The sequence below is a fragment of the Eptesicus fuscus genome, chromosome 1 (genome assembly GCF_027574615.1).
Source record: "Eptesicus fuscus isolate TK198812 chromosome 1, DD_ASM_mEF_20220401, whole genome shotgun sequence".
In the NCBI taxonomy this organism is placed as follows: domain Eukaryota; kingdom Metazoa; phylum Chordata; class Mammalia; order Chiroptera; family Vespertilionidae; genus Eptesicus; species Eptesicus fuscus.
In genome coordinates, this window is record NC_072473.1 from 15,677,448 (window position 1) to 15,689,960 (window position 12,513).

A 12,513-nucleotide genomic window follows, 5' to 3' on the forward strand; every position below is an offset into this window, starting at 1 on the left:
CAGTGTGGCCTCTAGCCACATATGGCTATTGAACACTAGAATGTGGTCAGCTTGACCAAGTAACTGATTTTTAAATTTTGATTAATTTAAATTGAAATAGTCACATGTGATTAGTGACTTCCTCATTGGGTAGTGCAGAACTCAAGCTCTTTTTTTCTTCATCACATAGTCCTCTATTTAACAATCTCTTTTTGTTTTTATAAAATTTATTGAAGAGTTTATGTAAGGATTTCTTTAATTCTTAATGGCACCCATTCATTTCACCAAGAGTTCAAGATATGTTGAATAGTTTCTGTATCTGCATAGATTTTCTTCCATAAAAAACGTTCATCATATCCAGTAGCATTCTCGAACAAAGTCAGAGGTCCCTGTGGTAAGGTTCTCATATACAGAACCTCCCAAGGGTCCCAGTCCAAACGAAGAGCCTCATTCTCAGTATGTTTAGACATCAAAACATGTATATGACCAGGACGGTCTCCCTCCCTGGTCTAGGCTACTAGTGACTGTGACAGAATCATGAAACTTAACATTCTCTGATGGTTAGCTGGTTTGAATTGGACCAGAGTGGCTTTTAGAAAGGTGGAGATTTAGCTAATTTCTCCAATTAGCATATATCGTTAAATCGAAAATGACCTGTGTTTAAGACACATCCTGATTTCACAGATGTTAAAACTTGGGAGAGGAGAGTCCTCTTAGGATTGATGGAAGAAAGTTAGTCAATGGGATTCATCTCCATTTGGTAACCAGCATTGAGATGCAAATGTCAACTCCTGCTTTGCCTAGTGTGTTAATTAAACCCTTCACTCTGGCTGTCCCTTTCCACACTTCCTTATGTTGATTATGATTAATTAACAAAAATACTTACTGGTGGTTAGGAGCAGGTTTAAGCTCTTGCTCAGTAACAATTTGATCTCTGTATTCGCTTTCTTTAAACACCCTGCTGCCCGCATAAATGCAGATGAGGCTATTTTATTATAAATAGTACAGGAACAAGCTTAACCAATCACCTTCTAGCACACAGGCAACTCTACAGCACTCCTTTTTTAGAATACCACATGCTGTAATTCAAATTATCACATTAGCTATCCAAACGCACCATTTGTTTTTAAATACTGGAGTGTTTACCTGAATTTTTCCCCTTCTCATCTTCCCGCCCCACTTCACCAGTACATTGTCACTGCAATGACAGGTTTATTTATGTGCCTTAATGTCTTCACTTTCCGTTATTTTAAAAATGCATTCCTGTGTCTCCATAAAGGTGCTCTTGAGCATCTTAAAATATTGGTTATTATGGAATAGGCTTGTGTATTTTATTTTTCACGATGCCCTCTTAAATCTTGCCTTTATTCAGACTTTGAAATATTTCAACACTTTAAAACTCCTGCCTTAAAATTTTAGCGCCAGTCTTACTCTGGACACAGCATGCCTTCTGAAACTTTAACAGCTCTTAAAAGGCATTTGGAAGTTGAATCTATAAAGACAGAAGCATTTCTTGCCCGCAGTGGAGTCTGGCACCTAACAGTTAGTTAACCACTGCGGCGGACACTGCTGTGAAAAGTTTCCAAATACAAGCCATTCAGAGTTTGCACTTGTATATATAACCCATGCATGCGTTAGAGAATATCATTTATTATGCAGTAACAAGGAGTCCTAAGTGCTTTGGTAAATGTATTAGTTTGAACCATATAAAATTGCTGACATTTGACCATTTTTGACCTACAAAATATAGCAACTTCACATATTCAGCCTAATATTACAGGTTCCAACGAGTCCTGTTTATATAAATTGCTTTCTCTACTTTTGTTGCTTTCCATTATTTTTCTCAATTAGTACTTCTATTCCAACAACCTTCTCCATGCTACTAGTCTTTTGTACTTCTCAGTTAATAACATTTTCTCTAGTGTTCTTCCTTTCTCAGCTAATTCCCCAAATCTATTTAACTTCAGAATTACTGGCACAAAGAAGGCTGGTTGCATAGTACCTCCATGATGCAATCAGTACTTATCACTTCAAGTGTTTGACCTATTTTGAGATTTGCATTATCCTAAAAGGTTAGTGTCATTGAATACATTTACTGCCCAATAAGTAAGCCGCCAGTTCCTTCTCAAATGAAAAAGGCAAAAGGAAAAATGCTACTTTTTGTTCAGTGCTGATAGAGGCTGTGCTATGTGATGTCTTTGTTATGACATGATTTGGCTGAAGCATCTCTGAAGAATAAAATTAATAAGTTCCCTTTGTTATATTCACCTTTTTATTCAGCTGAATGTAAATTAATAAGTAGATCCCTACAGCTTTTTATTTTTTTAATAAGTTTTTATTGATTTCAGCGAGGAAGGGAGAGGGAGAGAGAGATGGAAACATCAATGATGAGAGAGAATCATTGATCAGCCTGCACACCCCACACTCGGGATGGAGCCCACAACCCAGGCATGTGCCCTGACTGGGAATCGAAATGTGACCTCCTGGTTCATGGGTCGATGGTCAACCACTGAACCATGCCCTACAGCTTTATATTTTATTGTCTTTGGGTATCTGTCTTGAAAAAAAAAAGGGATATATTACATTTTAATAGAGACACAAGCATCACTTGGTTTGAAACTGTAGAAATTGTACCATTTGTAGCTCTGTCCATTTATGTTTGTATATCCTAATTTCCACAGGAATATAATGCCTGTTAATGTATTCAAACTCATCCATATTTTTGTTATAAATTTGCCATTTTTATTTAAAGAGGATTTATCAGTAGTAGTTGGTAACATCAGGTAAATAAATAAAAATTTTAAATCTTTACTGAACTATTTAGCTCTTTACATGTGGTAATGCTACTCTTCGCAATAATTTGCTAAATAGATATGATTTCTTCTTTTATAGATGTGAAACTGAGGTTGGCTTAATTTATTTTCTAAGATAGTGATCTAAATCTAGTACAGACCCATAATTGAAACCTGGGGCCAAAGACTCCAAAGACTTTAACCCCACACCCCAGCCTGCCCTTCCTCTCCCAGGGCCTAGAGGAAATGGCACTCTTCCTAGCTATGAAAAGAAATCCTTAAGCATCTACAGTGCCTCTCATAATTTCTATTATTGTCCTGTATTTTATGAGTTCGTTTTTAATTTAACAAATACTTACCGATAGCCTACCATGCACCAGGCCTCGCCAAGGTGTCTGTCTTCATGGCATGTTCTACAGAAGAGGGACAAGCAAGATGCTTCCAGACAATAACTGTCCCTAAAGGGATAATGAAATGGAGGGTTGATGGAAGTGGGCAGGAAGTTCTTAGTACGAAGGTAGCTTTTGAGCTAAAACCTGAATGACAAGGGGAAACCAGCCATGGGGAAGTCTGCAGGCAGGATATCCTTTTTTTTTTTTTTTTTTAAATCTTCACCCGAGGATATTTTCCCACTGATTTTTGTTTTTTAGAGAGAGGGAAAGACAGAAGCGTCGATGTGAGAGAGACACATCGATTAGTTGCCTCCTGTATGTGCCCCGACCAGCGCCCGGGCCAGGGAGGAGCCTGCAACCGAGGTATGTGCCCTTGACCAGAATTGAACCCGGAACCTTTCAGTCTGCAGGTTGATGCTCTATCCACTGAGCCAAACCAACTAGGTCCAGGCAGGATATTCTAGACCAGTGGTTCTCAACCTTTCTAATGCCGCAACCCTTTAATACAGTTCCTCATGTTGTGGTGACCCCCAACCATAAAATTATTTTCGTGGCTACTTCATAACTGTAATTTTGCTACTGTTAATGAATCGTAATGTAAATATCTGTGTTTTCCGATGGTCTCAGGCGACCCTGCTAGCGGTTCTCAACCTGTGGGTCGCGACAGGTTGCAAACCGCTGCTATAGAGCCTGAGACCATCGGAAAACACAGATACTTACATTACTTTTCATTAACAGTAGAAAAATTACAGTTATGAAGTAGCAACGAAAATAAGTTTATGGTTGGGGGTCACCACAACATGAGGAACTGTATTAAAGGGTCACGGCATTAGAAAGGTTGAGAACCACTGGTCTAGACCAAGGGCAATGGGAAGGAGCCTGAGGATGAAGCATCTTGCAGCTATAAGGGGGCCAGTGAAGGGGAAGTAATATCAGATGATGCTGGAGAGAGAGGCAGGGGCTAGATACCAAAAGAAAAGCTTCCGAGAGGGGTGTGGATATTATCCTCAAGACAGTGGGAAGCTCTTCGAGGCTTTTTGGTAGAAGAGTGACTTATGACATAAAACTGGCTACTGTTCGGTGAGTGACACTAGATTGTGTATATTCCCACTGTGGGAGCCTTTTAGAAGGCCCCCCTCTACCAAGTATTCAACTCCTGGAAACACCCCATGTTTTTCCTGTAAAACTGATGCACCCAGGCCTAGAGGAAATGCTAAACCCTTGAAAAATATGTATTAGGGAAATTCTAAAGAGCATCACAACTTTAAAATGAGATCACCAACCGCATTCGTAAATTGTGTGGCCCCATACTTATGGTAGGGATGGAGATCAAGAATTATGTGTGGCTCTGGCTGAGTGGCTCAGTTGCTTGGGGCATCGTCCTGTGCACCAAAAAGGTTGCGGGTTTGATTCCCAGTCAGAGCACATACCTAGGTTGCCGGTTCCATCCCCAGTTGGGGCGCTTATGGGAAGTAACCAATCGTTCTCTCTCACATCTAGGTTTTTTTTCTTTCTTTCTTTCTTTCTTTCTTTCTTTCTTTCTTTCTTTCTTTCTTTCTCTCTCTCTCTCTCTCTCTCTCTCTCTCTCTCTCTCTCTCTCTCTCTCTCTCTCTCCCCCTCTCCCTCTCCCTCTCCCTCTCTCTCTCTCCCTCTCCTCTCCCTCTCTCTCCCTCTTCCTCCCTCTCCCTTCCCCTCTCTCTAAAATCAATAGCATATCCTGGGTGAGGATTAAATTAAAAAGTTATGTTCATGTACAAATTCTTGCTGGATAGTAATAATCAGTGTTGGAGAACCTTCTGCATTGGTTCCAAGTGCCCTGTTATTTCTAAGTATTCAATTTTCTTTTGTTTCATTTGAAATATGTCATTGGCTTTTTAAAAAATTAAATATGCCTTTTACTTAAATATATCTTTTAAACATCTTGAGTGGGGGGATTGAATTTTTTAGTGAGGAAAGAATTGTGTTTAGGTTTGTTTTTAATTTTTAAAAAATACATTAAGGACTTCTCGTGATAGTAGAACATATTAATTCCTTTAAAAATCTGGCTGTGTTGCTAGATCTACATTTGCTTTTCTGTGTTTTTGTGAACAACTGATCAAATTAGATTCGTCACTCTTGGATCGTGGTGATTTGAAATTGAAATGGAATATATTAAAGCAGCCAACCACACTGATTACATTGCAGGCTCATTTAATTTCATACATTCACACATTACAGTGAAAGGTGGCTTTTTTTTTTAATGCATGATTGTGACTGTACCTTGAGCAACTCCAAAGGTCATCTGTAATGGGTGCATAATTTGTTAGCGTTAGATATCTGATTTATGGAAGGTGTTCCTCAGCCTGATTTGTACTAGTAGTAAATATGGCGAGCATCCAAAGGCAAATCTGTAAGAAGTTCCGCCTGTCACATTTGGTGGTATTGTCTTATTCTTCATTGGTCAGTAGACCACAGAAAATCACAGAATGGCTGTCATCCTCAAATCTAGAAAGTGCCAGCACAGTGCCCCTATTGCCCGGGGGTTAAATGAGTTATTCTTAAGAGTGTGGGCCAGTCCAGGTGAAGGTGATAACAGCACTTGCTCTCAGCTACTTGAATCTTAGTCCCCAAAAGGCTGTGAAAGGCCTTTTTCAGTTTCATAAGAGCAAGAACATTATGAGTTTGCTCTCTTCTTTTCTATCAGTGATTTCCACTAACTTCATTCACTCTGTGCCCTCTGTGTGACAGGCACTGGTGGGAGGCGGCCTCCCGAGATTGAGAACATGATTGGGATTAGGACACAGGCTCTGCCTTCAAGAAGAGGACAATCGGATACAACCCTTTGTCCCACTCCTCAGGTTTTATGATTGGACATGGCTTTAACCCTGTCAGCAACTCAGCAACTCAGGAACACAGCTGGCATTAGGCAGTCCCTAATGGTTCCTAACTTGGTCACACGTCCGGGTTAGCACTGGGCTCCGGAAGAAAAAGCCATCAAGTGCTTTATGGGAACTCGGCTGTAGAGTTGCCTTTTATTTTGTTCATGATAGTAGAGACTTATTCATTTTCATCTGATGTCACTTGCAGTTTAGGAATTGTTCAGAGATGTGTAGATTGGTTTTTGTTGGCTTTAATCAGTCGATTTGTGATTTTTTTTTTCCGGCTTTCAATAACAAAAGGCACCTAAACCATTTTTTAAAGCTTTATTATTGGAATTCCTGAAGGGGGGGATTTTAAACAGAAATATTCTACTAACCTTTCTTGGAGGAATTCATTTTAAAAACTTTTTTTCACCTCAAGTATTTATCCTTTTCTTTCCTTTTTTTTTTTTTTCTGTTTTTTGGTGAGACCATTTCAGTTCTACCCTCTTAGTGGATTTTAATTATGCAATACAGTGTTAGCAATTCTAGTCACCGTGATATACATTAGCTCCTCAGATCTTCTTCATCTTATAGCTGATTGTACCCTTTTACCAACCTTTCCCTATTTCCCCAAGCCCCTGGCAACCACTTTACTACTTGGTTTCTATGAGTTTGACTTTTTTTTAGATTCCACATGTAAGTGAAACCATGTAGTCGGTATTTGTCTTTCTTTGTCTGGCTTATTTCATTTACCATGATGCCCTCAGGGCCCATCCATGTTGTCACACATAACAGGATTTCCTTCTTTCTCATGACCGAATAATATGTACACCACATTTTCTTTAACCATTCATCTGTTGATGCACACCTAGGTTGTTTTCATGTCTTGGCTATTGTGAAAAATAAAATCTTTTAAAATGTAGCTCAAGATTTCCTAGGAAACTAATTCCATTGTCAGAAACAAAATAGAATTTCTAGAGTAATGTAGGGAAAGAAAGAAAAACTTGAAGGATGATTTTAAAAAGAGCAGTGTTCCCAATCTGCATTCTGTGTAGTTCTAGTTTCACTAGCATTCCCAGGTTCCCTGACCAAGGAAGTTTAGAAATTGCTACATTCTATATCTCTTATCCCTTTGTTCTTTTCAAGGTATGTTGGCATACTTGAGTCTCAAAGATGCCCTTCAATATAGAAATCTATTTAATTTTGCTTTAAGCCAGCTCTTTCCATATTTATCTGGTTGTAGGACATAGTTTGCGAAATGCCAGAATAGAATTTTAATAATTATTTTATCTTTGATTAATGAATAGATAATGGAAATTCAAGCCCCTGCCATCTCCTGAACTAACTTACAACATTTTTATTGAGCACCTGTTATGTGCTTAGCCACTGTGAGAGACAGAAAATGAGTGTCAGTGTGGTCCTGACCGAACACTAACTGGTGTAGTGAGCCACCCCCATAAAACAGCAGAGAGCATGTAAAAAAGGTGCCTTGTGCAGCAGCCCTTGGCAGAAGCAGCCACCGGCTCTGTAGTCCAAAGTTCTAGTTGCCTAGAAGTGTCGAAGAAAGTATGGGAGATTTAAGAGAGGACTCAGAATAGAAGCACAAAGGAAAGGAGAAAGGAAGCGAGTAGCAGCCATGATTTAGAATTGATATTAATGATGGGGTTGGAGATAAGGAAGAGAGCTGGTGAAGAAGTAACCAGCTTGTGGTTGGGAAGGAATGGATAGGATTTGTACATAGGCTGTCACCTTGCCTGTGAGTGGTACCAGCTCTCAGACTGCAGGACTCATGGATGACAGCATGCCACACGGAAGCTTGTCAGCTGGGGCAACATTTTCATAGAGTGCATGGCCATCTAATGCAGGAATCGCAGACTCACATGTCTTTAGGAACTACGCAAGAAGACTGATGGAATGAAAAAATGGTGGCACATTTATACCATGGAATACTATGCAGCTGTAAAAAAAAAGAAGGATGTCTTACCCTTTAAGATGGCAGGGATGAACCTGGAGATTCTTATGCTAAGCGAAATATGCCAGTCAGAGAAAGACAAGTATCACATGACCTCACTTATTAGTATATGTGGAATCTAATGAACAAAATAAACTGACAAAATAAACAGAGACATGGAAGCATAGAACAGACTGATGATCCTCGAGGGAAGGCGGGGGTGGGGAGAGATTAACAAAAGAACTTATATGCATACTAATGACCTGGTTCACAGATTCGTGCACATTGAAAGGAAATTAATTAGAAGGTGGCCGGCAGGCGGGAGTGGGCGATTGGGCCAGACATGCTCTGCACAACCTCCTGCGGTCCCTCCCCAGCATCTGCGGAGTGAGAAGGGTCTCTCCAGCAGGTGGGGTCCTGCATTGAGCGTCTGCCCCCTGGTGATCAGTGCACGTCTTAGCGACTGGTCGTTCGGTCACTTAGGCTTTTATATATATATAGATATGCATAGTCCATGGACATGGACAATAGTATGGCAAAGGCCTGGGCTGGGGTGGGAGCCAGGTGGAAGGGGACAGAGGGGAGTAAATAGGGGACATCTCTAATACTCTCAACAATAGTAAATTTTTTAAAAAATTTACCACAGACTATTAAAGCTAATGATCAACATATTTTTTAAAAAAGAAGGCTGATGGAGGAGACCAGGTGTGGGGAAAGTAGGAGTGACAGGAACCATGGCAAAGAACACATGTTTTTATTCATGATGCTGTTAGACATTCTGATTTCTCAAGAGGAGCCAGAAACATGGACATTTCTGTGAAATGATCTGCTTTTCAAAGGTTGGCTCAATTTTTCATTTCATTTTGTTTTGTTTAATAAACACTGGGGAATACTCTGTGAAGATGTGGGGATAAATACTGGGGAATGCTCTCTTATGTTTGCTGATGGCAGTAAATTGATATGACATTTGACAATATCTAGTCAAGTTGAAGATGTGCAAACATGACCCAGCGATTCCCCTTTTCCATATATGCCCTAAAGACCCTCACATACCACCCTCAAGGAGACTTGCAGGATGAGTTATCCCGGTACTGTTTATACTAGTCCCCCAAGTAAGCAAGTTGCAGATAGACAAGTGCATATAAAATTATTTTGATGAATTTTATAAACAACAGTAGAACAATATGTATTATTTATGCTTATTATACAGGAAAGGTGTAACACCACTTTCAGGAGAGTCATTACCTGTAAGAAATGGGGATTGGAAGCTAAGGGCACTGGGAAGCCACTGAAGATTTTAAGCATAGAGAGGTCATGACATGATCTGATCTTTCTTAAAAAGTCACTCTGACCCTGGCCAGGTGGCTCCTCCATTGGTTGGAACATCGTGCCATACACAAAAGGTTACGGGTTTGATCCCCTGTGAGGGCACCTACAGGAGGCAACTGACCAATGTTACTCTTTCACATTGATGTTTCTCTCTCTCCCTTCCTCTCTCTCTTAAAATCAATAAAAACATATTCTCGGGTGAGGATTTTTTTTTAAGTCACTCTGTTTGCTCTAGCTGGTTTGGCTCAGTGTATAGAGTGTCAGCCTGCAGACTGAAGGGTCCCCAGATTCATTCCGGTCAAGGGCACTTACCTTGGTTGCAGGCTTGATCTTCAGTGGGGGGCGTGCAGGAGGCAGTCGATTGATGATTCTCTCTCATCATTGATGTTTCTCTCTCTCTCTCTCTCTGTCCCTCTCCCTTCCTCTCTGAAATCAATATTTTTTCCTTTTAAAAGTCACTCTGGTTGCATTATGGACAATGTATTGTTAGGGGGACAAGAAAGAGAGCAGGGAGAGCAGGTAGAAGGTGTGAGAGTTGGAGAGTGGTAACTTGAATTCCAAACAGTGGAGGGATACCTCTAAGCCAGGGTTTCTCAACCTCTACAGGGTTAACATTTGCTGCTGGTCATTCTTTATTGTGAGGGTTTCTGTGCAATAGGAGACTGAGCAGCATCCCTGGCCTCTAGATGCCAGGAACACCTCTCACCCCCACTCACAGTTGTGACAACCAAAAATGTTGCCACAGGCCCAGTTGAGAACCACTACTCTAAGCAGTAGGATATAATAAACGTATGCATTTCAAATCCATTTATAAGAGGAGACCAGATAGAGTTTGAGTTAGTTGGGAAAGATTTCATGGAGGAGGTGAGATTTGAAGTGATCTTTGCAAAGGTATAGAACTCATATAGACATTCCAGAGATACTGAGTCTTGACCTTTAAAAAAAATTCGAAAGCTTTTTCCTTTTTTAAAAATATTTTTATTGATTTTAGAGAAAGAGGAAGGGAGAGGGAGAGAGATAGAAACATCAGTGAGAGAGAAACATCAATCAGCTGCCCCCTGCACTACTGGGGATGGAGCCCACAACCTGGGCGTGTACCCTGACCGGGAATTAAACCATGACCTCCTGGTTCATAGGTTGATGCTCAACCACTGAGCCACACCAGCTGGGCTTAGAAAGCTTTTTCTTAATCTTATAATCCCTCTAGTTAGTTTACTCCTTCCCTCACTTCTTCTTGACTTCTAAGATTCTTACAAGAGAGCTGTATATTGGCTCGTCACTTCCCTAGCTTTTAGTTCTTCAACCACTCTAGTGCTCACACCAGGGTCACCAGTCACTTCGTAGTTACCAAACCCAGTGGAATCTTTTCAGTCTGTCTTTATTTTACATCGATTCCCCCCTACCCTGAGTGTTTTCCACTCTTAAAATTATTTCCTTTTACATAATCAAAAATACAGACCACACTTAATGTATATCTGTTATTATCATCTGAAATTTTGTGTCTCCTCTGTATCATAGAATATTATACAAGCACCAAGACTCACTTTTATACAAGGAAATGGGACAGTGTGGATTAAGAAAAACAGGTTTTGGATCTGTGCAGTCTTCACACCCTCTCCTACAGTGACATACACACACATTCACGTGAGCACATGAGTTTAGAAAAAGGCTGGCAGGAAATGCATTAAAATGTTAGCAGTCGTTTTCCTGCCAGGCAATGTGTTACTTTTATAATTGGCGAGGAAGGGAGGTGTACTGAAAACATTGGCTTCTCATTTTCCCTCCATTCTCTACCCTTTCTGCACATTATCCATGGGCGATATCACTGCGCCCTACGTACCAAGACTCCAAACGTGCCACTCCACCAATCCGGTCCTGTTTCAGACTGACTGCAGACTCACATACCTAATTATTTCCGGATATGTCCACTTAGATGTCCCGGGGTCATCTCAAAAATGAACATATGCAGAACAGAAGCCATTGTATTCCTCTTTTTCCACAAGCTGTTTCTTTTGCCCTCCCTTCCACAGTCAGTGGCACGCTCCCTCTATTCTGTCACCCAACCAGGAAATCATCCATTAGGCCCTTCTCTCCTCCTCCCTCCATATCCAGCCCACCTCCATAAGATTTGTAAGCTGATCCTGCTTCTCAATCCATCCTGCAGCTGTAACCTGGGGAATATTAGTTTGTGATTTATTCACTTCCATTTCTGCTCTTCTCTCCCATCTTGCTTAGGTGGGATCCCTTATGGGTCCACAACTCTCCTACATCCTGCCTCCTTCCCAACCTTTAAAATAAAGAGAAACTCTCTATTTGCACTTAAAAAAAAAAGAAAGAAAAGATTTCATTTGTGATGCAATTGTATTGCTCTCTCCAAGGTTATTTGTATTGTCAGACTAACTTGCTTTATGTCGAAGGAATGTCAGGCATCAGCAAGTAGTTGCTGGGTTACATTTGGAGCATGCGTACTTCCAGTTCCAGTTGTTCCTAAAATCATACACACACACACACACACACACACACACACACACACACTCACTCACATACTCTCACACACACACACACACACACGCCCTAAAAGCAACCTGACTTAGCTCCTCTTACTGTGCCTGGGAGAGAGTAAGAAGGGACCTCCTCTCGACTTCCTCTCCTCCCAAAATAAGCAAGTCGCTCAGTCCTCACTAGGGCCCCTCCTGGCTATCCCTAGAGCCAAGAACAAGTTTTATCTGAGTATAGCTAACCCTCCCACAGAGCTCCTCTCCTTCAAATGCCCACTAAACCCTAACCCCGGAACTCTGAAAAAATCCTGATGCCCAGGCCACACCCCAGACCATTTCAACTCAACTCTCTGTGGGCCCCAGCAGCAGTATGCTTTAATGACAGTGTGCAGCCACAGTTGAAAACCACTACTCAAAGTCTTTCCCACCTTCATGCCTCTCACCCTGTTCCTACACTTAAAGTTTTTGAGAATATATGGACATTAGATTCCATCAGGGAAGAGCATTCTATGGTTTGTCATTGTAATGCTACCATCCACTGACAGCTGTCATTTATTAATCAGTTACGTGTCAGGTACTCTGGTAGGTCCCTGTGTATGTTATCTTTACATTTTAACTACATCTTTTTAATATATATTTACTGTTTGTACTTGACAGTATTTTACTATGTTTACCAGTAATCTTAACTACGAAATGAGTATTATTACCACCATTTCACAAAGAATAGGAAAT

General features: G+C 40.7%; 1 protein-coding gene across 1 annotated transcript in view; it reads left to right on the forward strand.

Moving 5' to 3' along the window:
* The window catches only part of POLA1 (DNA polymerase alpha 1, catalytic subunit), a 318,632-nt gene that overhangs the window by 275,772 nt on the left and 30,347 nt on the right, over positions 1-12,513 (forward strand). The gene's annotated exons all lie outside the window — the stretch shown is intronic.